We start from the raw sequence: 9,961 nt of genomic DNA on the forward strand, positions 1-9,961 counted from the left end.
ACCAACTCCATCCGCAACACAATGTTTTGGCAACACCGCGGCTCACAAACAAGTCTGTTGAGGATACTACCAGACAATACTCCTAAACAAGGTATCTGGGAAACCACAACACCTCCAAGTCAAAGCTCCCAAACAAAGCCTAAAGCGTAATACCAGAGAAAAAGGTTTAGTTTCACTATCGGAACATCCATGATGGCCTGATTATTTCTTTAATATCAATTTTTGTTTCTTTTAACTGCCTCCTACTTAAATACGTAACAAATGACACCCTTGAAATATGCACTATAATACACCAAAACCTTGAGGTAAAAAAGAGTAAGACTGCAGTTTCCATGGATATACCAAATTCATTGGTTGACCAGTGGTTGTTCTGTTATGTCGAGCGAAGCGCATCAATACTTCTAGTTTCAACGTCTAATTACTCCCAAGTGCCAACATAGATAAAATCTTTCCCTGCCACTTATATTATCTTATTAGACCGCACTGAGAAATGAATGATTTGCCTCTTTTAATGGTGACATTAGAAAATGAAAGGGTTGGACAAATTTAATGTTGTGTTGAGAGAGAGAGAGAGAGACGAATCAAAGATATCAACATGACGACAGGTTCAACAACCGTTGAAACCGACAAACAAGACAAAGAACACATAAGCCAAAAATAGACACAAAATACAGATAAAATCCGAGGCGATCAGTCCGGATCCGGGGGAGGCCTTAGCGGCAAGTGGCGTTGAAGATCCGGAAGGCATATGCGTAACGATGCGTATACATCCGCCAAAATATAATTTACTAACTTGTTGAAATTAACCGGGGTCTGCCTGAAAATAGCATTGTTGCGCGACATCCAAACGGCCCACCAGGAAGAGAGCAACCAAGTTCTCCAAATGATCCGCCAACTTTTACATCTACGAACTGGCTGGGGTCCCCACAAGAGGTCTACAGCGAAAGACTCCTGGCGCACGGACACGACCGGTTTATTCCAGGTACCCTTAAAGATATCTTGAAAGACCTGACATTCCCAGAATAGGTGCAACGCAGATTCCTCGGCCCTCTCGCAGAGAACACATTTACTCACAATACAGAAACCTATAGACTTGAGGAAGCTATATGTCTGCACCCGATCATGCAAAATAAGCCAAGCAAGGAAGCGCGCTCTCGGAGGAGGACCTTTGCCCCAGATAATTCTCATATGGAACCGATTCACACCTGCCGGAAGGAGAGAAAGGTAGGTGTCTTTAATGCGGACGGAGCCATTCGGGGTGATCTCTCTACAAAGGAACTGGCTCTGAGCGACGTCGTCGCCCTCACCACCCCACACAGCAGACCAAGCTTGAATCCACGATTTCCGCAGATGCGAACTGGGCGACCTAATTGCGTGCTGACCCCCAAACAAAGACTCCACTGATCCATATTTAGCCTGAAGGAAATTCGCACAAGGGGACCCCGATTGATGCGCAAGCCAACTTTGCTTAACAACCAAAACAATACTTCTTAACCTAGAGTCCGAAATCCCCAAACCCCCTCTATTTTGCGGTAGCCTTATCGTTTCCCAACCCACAAGGTGACGTTTTTTATTGTTACCTTGCCCAGACCACAGAAACCTGGTCAATACTCTAGAGAGCTTCTTATTGATCCCCACAGGCATAAGGAACATAGACATAATAAATTCTGGCATCGCATTTAAAACATGCTTGATGAGAGTAAGTCTGCCGGCAATCAAAAGGTAGGAGGCCTGCCAAGTCGAAATTTTAGTCTGAACCTTTTGGAGAGTGGCGTTCCAAGTAACTGATGGAATCCGTGAGAGCTGAAGCGGCAGACCAAGGTAGGAGAAAAACTTATCCGAAGTGGCACACTGAAAGATCTTCTGCCCAATGGCCTGCATATGCGGAGGAACATTGATAATGGAAATGCAACACTTATCATTGTTTAGCGAGAGACCCGACATCGATAGGAAGAAGAGGATGATGAGCCTGACTCTTAACATCTGTTCGATGGATCCAACGCCGAAAACAATCATATCATCGACGTAAGTAAGAATATTGCTCTGGAACTCCTGAACTCCTAGTGGCTTAAAAAAACCACACCCCACGGCCCTCTTGAGCAAGACTACAATGCCTTCAGAAACGACGTTAAAAAGCAGAGGAGACAAGGGGCATTCTTGCCGAATACCACGCCCAACCTTGAACTGCTTACCACAGGCCCCATTAATCTGAATTTGGGATTGTGCATCAGTGATCAACTCATGCACCCAGCTAGAGAAGCGCCGACCAAATCCAAAGTTCTCCAACATGTGAAAGATGAAAGGCCAGTGCACCGAGTCATACGCTTTGTGGAAGTCAAGTTTCAGAGTAAAGAACGGCCTCCCGCTGGACTTCATAGAGTGAACCACCTCTGTGGCCAAAATAAATGAATGTTGCAGCCGTCTATGGGGAATGAAGGCAAATTGAGCATCTGAAAAGATCTGATTAGCGACAGATCGCATCCTGGTAGCCAATACCTTGGCGATGATCCGATAGATTCCCCCTAAGACCGAGATAGGACGGTACCGCGCTATGTCCACCGACGTAGCGTCTTTCGAAATAAGAGATACAATGGCCAGGTGATAGATAGATGGTAACTGACTATTGCGGTGGAACTCAGCGAACATACTCAGAATATCACCCTTAACACACGTCCAAAAGGTGCGATAGAAGTCCACAGGATAACCATCAAAACCAGAGGCTTTCCACCCAGACAAAGTTGTAACTGCCGCAAAGATTTCGTCTTCCGAAAAGGGCACCTGCAAAGACTTGGATAACGCATGGTCGATGCAACGAATGAAGTCCGTACCCATCGACCCACCGGCCGAGGGGTTTCTGGCATAAAGCTTGATGAAGAAATCAGTCACCGCTGGTAGAACCTGATCCCCAGAGTGGTAAACACCTTCAATGCATATGGAAGGAATGGCATGCCTACGATGCCTAAGAGAGGCAACAGAGTGAAAAAAGTGAGTATTTTCGTCACCCGCTTTAAGCCAAATAGCACGAGACCGCTGCCTCCACCAAATCTCCTCTTTCATGCGCCATGACCGTAAAAGCAGAGTCAACTCTGCGGATCTAGCATTCAGGCAGGCAATACCTGAGTTCGACATGGAGGCCGGGTCTGAGAGAGACTGGTGGATCGACGACAGCTCACGCTCCCAATCCTCTATATGCTGAAATTTACTGATATGCCTCGAGATAAGCCATGATTTAATTGCTCGAGACAAGCGGCGACACTTAACCACACAACAAGTAGCCGCCCTAGCTGCGGTGCACGAGCCACACCAAGATAGACGGACTACAAACTCAAAATCTGGCTCCGTGATCCACCATTGCTCAAATCTGAATTTGATGTGGCGGAAAAAACCATGCCCCCATCGGATGACCAACTGACTATGGTCAGAGACAGATGGAGGGAGAAGACAATATGAGAGGTCATTTAGCGAGGTCAACAGAACAGGAGAGACGAGAACACGGTCAAGCAAGCGGTAGCATGGGCGAGCACGACGATTGGACCAAGAGAAAGCTTCACCATGATGCGGAACAGAATACAGTTGGTTTGATTGAATGAAATTTTGGAACCCAAGCATAGAAGCCGAGCAAGAGATAGGATTACTCGAGTCGGAGGAGGACAACAGGCAATTGAAATCGCCCATGATGAGGTGCTGGTCCCCGAAAGACAGAAGGATCCTATTCAGGTCCTCCCAAAACTCCTCTCGACGGCTCGGCCGGTGCGGACCGTACACCATGGTGACCACTGCTGGCATCGGCTTAGCTGGAAGGGGAATGGCGATGGATAGAGAAAATGTGCCTTCATCAAGCTGGTAGACTCCAAGGGACGGCCTCCCAAGGACAAGGATACCGCCTGCAAATAGCAACGATGGCTTGAAGAAAGACACTGCATCACGCCAGATCTCAGATACTACTGAGCGACAAACCTCTGCCATCTTGGTTTCACAAATAGCGACAAGGTCAGGGTTTTCCTGCCAGATCCAACTAGCAAGGAACATGCGCTTTTGAGGGCAATTCAAGCCCCTGATATTCCAGCATAGAATCTTCATGTCAAGAAATCAGGAAATCCCCGCGGAGAGCGGATCCGCGCAGAACGCCTTGGAGATACCCCAACCTGAGATGCAGAGACCTTCGAAGACCGTCGCCTACCCCTAAGTGAGGCACCCTCTCGCCCCGACCGAGAGCTCTCTCCGATCGCCGACGAGGACAGCGCAGAGACTGGAGGAGGATCGGAGGCACCAACGTCCACCAACGGCAAATCCTCGATGATAGCAGTGAACGACTCCTCCATCATGATAGAGATGTTGTGCAACTGCGACTGAGAGAGTGATAGATGAAGACGCCGAGCTGCTACGTCCACTGAACAACCCAAAAAAGAATATAAGTGGTTGCATTGAGAATATTGATCGACCAGTGAAGACGCTTGCTGAACTGGAGGAACATCTTGCCCACCGAAACCTGACTCCCTGAGTGGATGTAGCACGATAGGAGATGAGTGTGGTCCGACACCTGCGAAGGAAGGGGGTGTAGGGATGAAACTGCATGAAATTCGACATAACGGATAGGGGCAGCAACGATCACCGATAGCCGACACCACGAACGAGGACCCCTCTATGAGCAAGCAGCGTATACTAGGCGGGGCCAGATCACCATTCAGACGCCGATAGGAAATCCCCACAGATACTACACACGTCGAGACCTGAGTCGATGACCGAAGCAAGCACACCCGACCAGAGCAAACCTCGATAGAAGGAGAGACGCCAAAGCCCCTAGCCCTAGAAGCCACCGAGATGCCAAAGCCCAGAGCCCTCGTTGCCACTAAAAGCCCAGAGAGAGAGAGAGAGAGAGAGAGAGAGAGAGAGAGAGAGAGAGCAGTGGGTACTGATAAATTGCGGTACACATGGTAGTTATAATCAAGGCCTTGAAGATGATAATGAATGGCTGGTAAGGGGGAGGTTACGAAGCAAAAGAAAAGGAAGAAAAAAAATGACACCCCTATGACAGTGCTCAAGGTTGAGGTCCTTTAAACGAAGATTTGATGATGCCGATGGTGGTAGTCATGGTGATGATTGATGACCATACTGTTTAGCGGTGATGATGGGCTTTATATAGTGGAAATAGAAGGATGATGATGTTATCAGAAGTATAAGAATTGTGATGACTGATGATGAGAGAAAATTATGAAGTTAATAACAATAGCAATGATTATGATAACATTACGATTGCTTTAACGTTATTCATGTCGTGGTAAATTGATGATGATGATGGCAATGATGATCATGATAGTGCAAGGTGAAAGATCAATTAATGACAGTAGCAGTGAAAATGAGATTACTAACGAACATAACCACAAAAGCATTCACAATGATGGCGTTGTTGATGACCTTGTGATAATGAATAACAATGATAATGCCTTTAAAAAAAAATGATAATGTGAACAGGTGATTGTGATGATGAGTCGATTACTAAGTTAATGAGAATAGCAATATGAGCAAGTCCATAGGCGTCCAAGATGAGCCAACCTGATAAAAACATAGGCGCCACTCATGCATGAGCAAACTAATTTGTTTTACAATCCAAAATGGGCTATCAAAGGTAATTTCCAAAGGTTGGAGAAGCTCGACACACCACCAACACCAAAACACATGCGCTGACACACACATGCTCTTAATACAACGAATACTTGAGTAATTACTCATCGAAAAAGAAATCTCTCTCTCTCTCTCTCTCTCTCTCTCTATATATATATATATATATATATATATATATATATATATATATATATATATATATATATATATATATATATATATATATATATATATAAAACTTGTGCAGCATTTGTATCAAAACACACACACACAAAGGAGTGGGACACCTAAGCTCTGTTTCTATTTTTTATTTTTTTGGTTTTCTTGTCTTTGATTGGCATCCAAGTGCATGAGTAAGTTTAGAAATCCACAGATGATGCTTTTAAAGAGCCAGAACAGCTAATAGAAATGTCAGTTGAATCATTTCCCGAAGCATCAACTGGTGCCTGATTTAAGCATTCCAAAACCAAAAGCCTTCTACGTTGCAACTTCAGAGAGAATGTAGTCGAGTCCAAAACAGCAGGCACCTGCAGATGAAGTAATCAAAATAACCAAGCTAAATCACTCCAGACAGAACATATAGACCACTAATTTCCCTGCTTGGCTATTAAGAAAACATAATACATCTCGGAGGAAAAGAAAGAACAGCTGATCATGGAAATCATTTCTAAAAGCAAATACATGCTTTTGGTGAAATGCATTTGAGGGGACTCAAAATGCGTTTCTGCAAACTAAAAAAATGCAGTGAATGCAGAGAATGCAGAGAACATGGCAGAACACACAAACAGAGAATCTATATAATAAAAAAGAGAACTTGGAAAATGTACTTTCAAGTCTTGGGGAAGCCTTTGAAGAATATAAAGGAGAATCAACTGGCAATCACCTTAAGAACGTGATAGTTCTAATATGCAGAGATTCAGATTAAGGAACCAAGCTTGCTATCCATTAATGAGGCTTCATACATACACATGCAAACTTTCCCAGTGGATATGGTTTCTAAAACTGAATGGGTTAAAGGGCAGAAAATACATTATGGAAAGCAAAAAAGAAAAAGGAGATTCATTGATGAAATTTATGCATACCTGACTATTAACCCGGCATACTTTATGCACACATAAAAGGCCAACCATTTCATTATAATCAGTTAGCACTCTTGATAACTCCTTGTCCTCATCAGCATGTCAGAAAGACCTTTCATATTCAGCATACAAATCAATGGTCAATTAACCTGGGATACAGAAAACTCAAGTTCCATCCATCCTTAAAAGATCCACGTGGAGCCGGATGGACTGGTTGAGCTTCCTGTGGTCATGGTCACACCTGAACTAATCTAAATTCCAAATTAGCTCCAGTATGATTTAGAATTGAAATTATACATGTAAGCAATTTCTCATACCAGGAAGTGCTTTAACAGAGAGCAGAGTATCAGCCAAGTGTTGCCATCTTGTACAAAAGGAGGACGAAAGAACAGAGGGCAGGAAACTGATCATGCAAACTGCATTTCAAGATCGTAACATGCTTCTTAGAGAATTGATGAAGGAAAGCATATCCCAGTCCTGTATTAAATCAGCTGACAAAATCTTTTTATGCAACACAAATAATCAAACCATTGTGATAAAAAACTCAAATACACACAAAAAAAAGTTTTTGCTAATAAATGATCAAACATAATGCACTTTGTACTTCCAGATCTTTTCCTCTTAAACATTCAGGGTCTTCCATTTATGTCTTCAGTGTCCAGATTGAAAAATATACGAATTGACAGACTTCAGTGGTTAGTTTAAAGAGCAAACAAACAAATTGTACAACCACAAGCAGTAAAATAATGAGCAAGATTTCTCATGCAACTTACCATACTGGAGTACGTACACTGTGGAACACAGAATGACTGAATGGCAATACGACCAACACACTTAATGGGTCCATTATTTCTGAAAGCACAAGTTTGAAATCTCTCAATATGTATAACATGAAAGAAACAGATGAATAAGTGATAACAGTGAAACCTGGCAAATCAGAAACAAAGGCCTCACAACTGGACTTCTGAAAATACCAATAAAAAAATACTAATAGCAACATCAACCATATACATACATATGCACATGTTATCATAAAAAAATATAAAAAAGACTTGCTCCAAACAAAAGGATACAAGAATACGATCAACCAGTTATATTGAATCATTGATTACAAAACAGGAGTGTATGAAACTGTTCAAATTGTCAAGCTATTCTAAGCAGGCAAGATGAGGCATATATCTGCAAACCCATGCATAAATCTCTGTGTTTATGTGTGAGTAAATTGGATATCCTCATTTTTCAAAGACAAGTATGGACCCGTGTGGACTTTGGGATGACAGCCTCCAGTCTACACATAAAGAAATGTGAGATCTAACCAGATAGGCAAAGCTGGGCCACGGCAAACCCCCCGATCAGTACATTATTAAAACTAATTATAAATCATTTACATCAGAAAAGCATTAAAAAATCCTAAAACTAAATAATGAATTTTTTAAAAAATGTGAAAGTATCATGATCAATTGAAAATTGATGAGTAATTGAACTTTTAATTTTTTTTACTCTTTAAAAAAGACCAGAAAAGGAAGTGAGCACACCACACACACACACACAAAAACACAATATAGTTGTGATAATGCTTGATGATATGGGAGCTGATCTTGTGTACAAGCCTATATACTCTAATGGTGTCTGAAAGTGGCGATCCCAAAAACTCAAAGGGCATCACTCCTAAAACCAGTATCCAGCCATGTTGTATCTGGAAATTCATGACAGCATGTTCAATTAAGTAAATACCCTTTATCCCAATAAATGGGTTAATTTCACACTTAATTTGACCAAGTAGAGCCCATCTTTTTTCCACCAGCACCACTCTATGGTTGGATTAGCTAGAAGCTTGTCAGATGGAAGAATGATGCCACCTTATTGGTTTCCATCCAGTTTGGCGTCTGATGGTAACAGAAAAGGCTTAGAGTGCACTTCAGATGTCTTGCAGTTGAGTTATACAAACATCTCTCTCTCTCTCTCTCTCTCTCTCTCTCTCTCTCTCTCTCTCTCTCTCTCTCTCTCTCTGAGTTATACAAACGTCTCCGCAGGCTTCATATCTTGCACTTGTGTCGCATGTGGCTTAAGGTTATGTCTTTCGTCCTCATGCAAGATGGTGATCCCGGTCCTGACGCGCAGTTTTTGCAATGGGCAATTGTGCCTAGCGATGTTTTGTGCACCAAAACTCTGTATCGGTCACTTCTTCCTCCTGGGGCTGACTGGCTTCCTGAGCTTCTTTTATGGGAGAATGGGCCAACTCCGCGCTCTCGGTTCTTAGTCTGATTAATTTTACACGATAGGGTACAGACGAACAACTTCCTTAAGAAGGTAAGTTTTCAGTATCCGAGTAGGTGCGTCCTTTGCCAAGCGGTGGAAGAATCCACCTACCATCTATTTTGGGCCTGCCCAATCTTTGTGGATCTCTTTAAAAGTATATGGAATCAACTTGAAGTAATCATGAGACAGGAATCCTTCATGCTCGACCTTCTGTAGGGTCTGCCGCGGGTTCGCAGTTACAAGCAGTGGCGGTTGATCTAGAGAACTTGGCTTCTTACTTCTTCGTGGGCTGTGTAGATGACTCGCAACAATGCGATCTTCCGTCAAATTTTGGTCGCTTTCAATAAGCTCGTCCATTGCATCTTGGCTAATGTGTATACAATTTTGTGCCTCTCCTCCCATGTTATCCACCCCTTCAGTCACCTTCTCTTCCTCAAGACCCTGGCTGATCTTTGTGTTCTCCTATTTTTATGTTTTGCCTTCGTGCTTTCGGCTAGGGATGACAGTGGGGTGGGGCAGGGCGGGGGACAAGGTCTCCACCCCCGCCCCGCCTCAAGATTAGAATCTCCATCCCCGACGGGGATGGATTTTAACCTCCACCCCCGCCTTCATCCCCATTTCATGTCCTCCATCTCCGGTTCAAACGGGGATGAGGCGGGGAAAAGTGGCAGGGACAGGGCGGGGCGGGGAAAAGGGCACGTCCATCCCTGCCTCCATCCCCGAACGGGGATGGATTTTAACCTTCATCCACGCCTCCATCCCCGTTTCATACCCTTCATCCCCGGTCCAAACGAGGCGGGGCCCGCTTTCCCCCGATCCACTACCATCCCTACTTTCGGCCCATTGTTTTGGGTCTGTTGTTTTTTTGTTTATGCGGGCTCAACTTTTTGTTGATCCCCTGCCTTAGTTCTCTCTCTCTCTCTCATATACGGAAAACATTTGCTTCTAATGTAACTACCATACTATGTGTACTCTAGTAGTAACCACCACTTTTTAACATT

At 43.7% G+C, this 9,961-nt stretch overlaps 1 pseudogene; it reads right to left on the reverse strand.

Moving 5' to 3' along the window:
• Positions 1-5,967: 5,967 nt before the first annotated feature.
• On the reverse strand, positions 5,968-9,074 carry LOC149835474 (elongator complex protein 4-like; annotated as a pseudogene).
• Positions 9,075-9,961: the final 887 nt, after the last annotated feature.

Source organism: Nuphar pumila, chromosome 6 (assembly GCF_984573655.1).
Source record: "Nuphar pumila chromosome 6, dmNupPumi1.hap1.1, whole genome shotgun sequence".
In the NCBI taxonomy this organism is placed as follows: domain Eukaryota; kingdom Viridiplantae; phylum Streptophyta; class Magnoliopsida; order Nymphaeales; family Nymphaeaceae; genus Nuphar; species Nuphar pumila.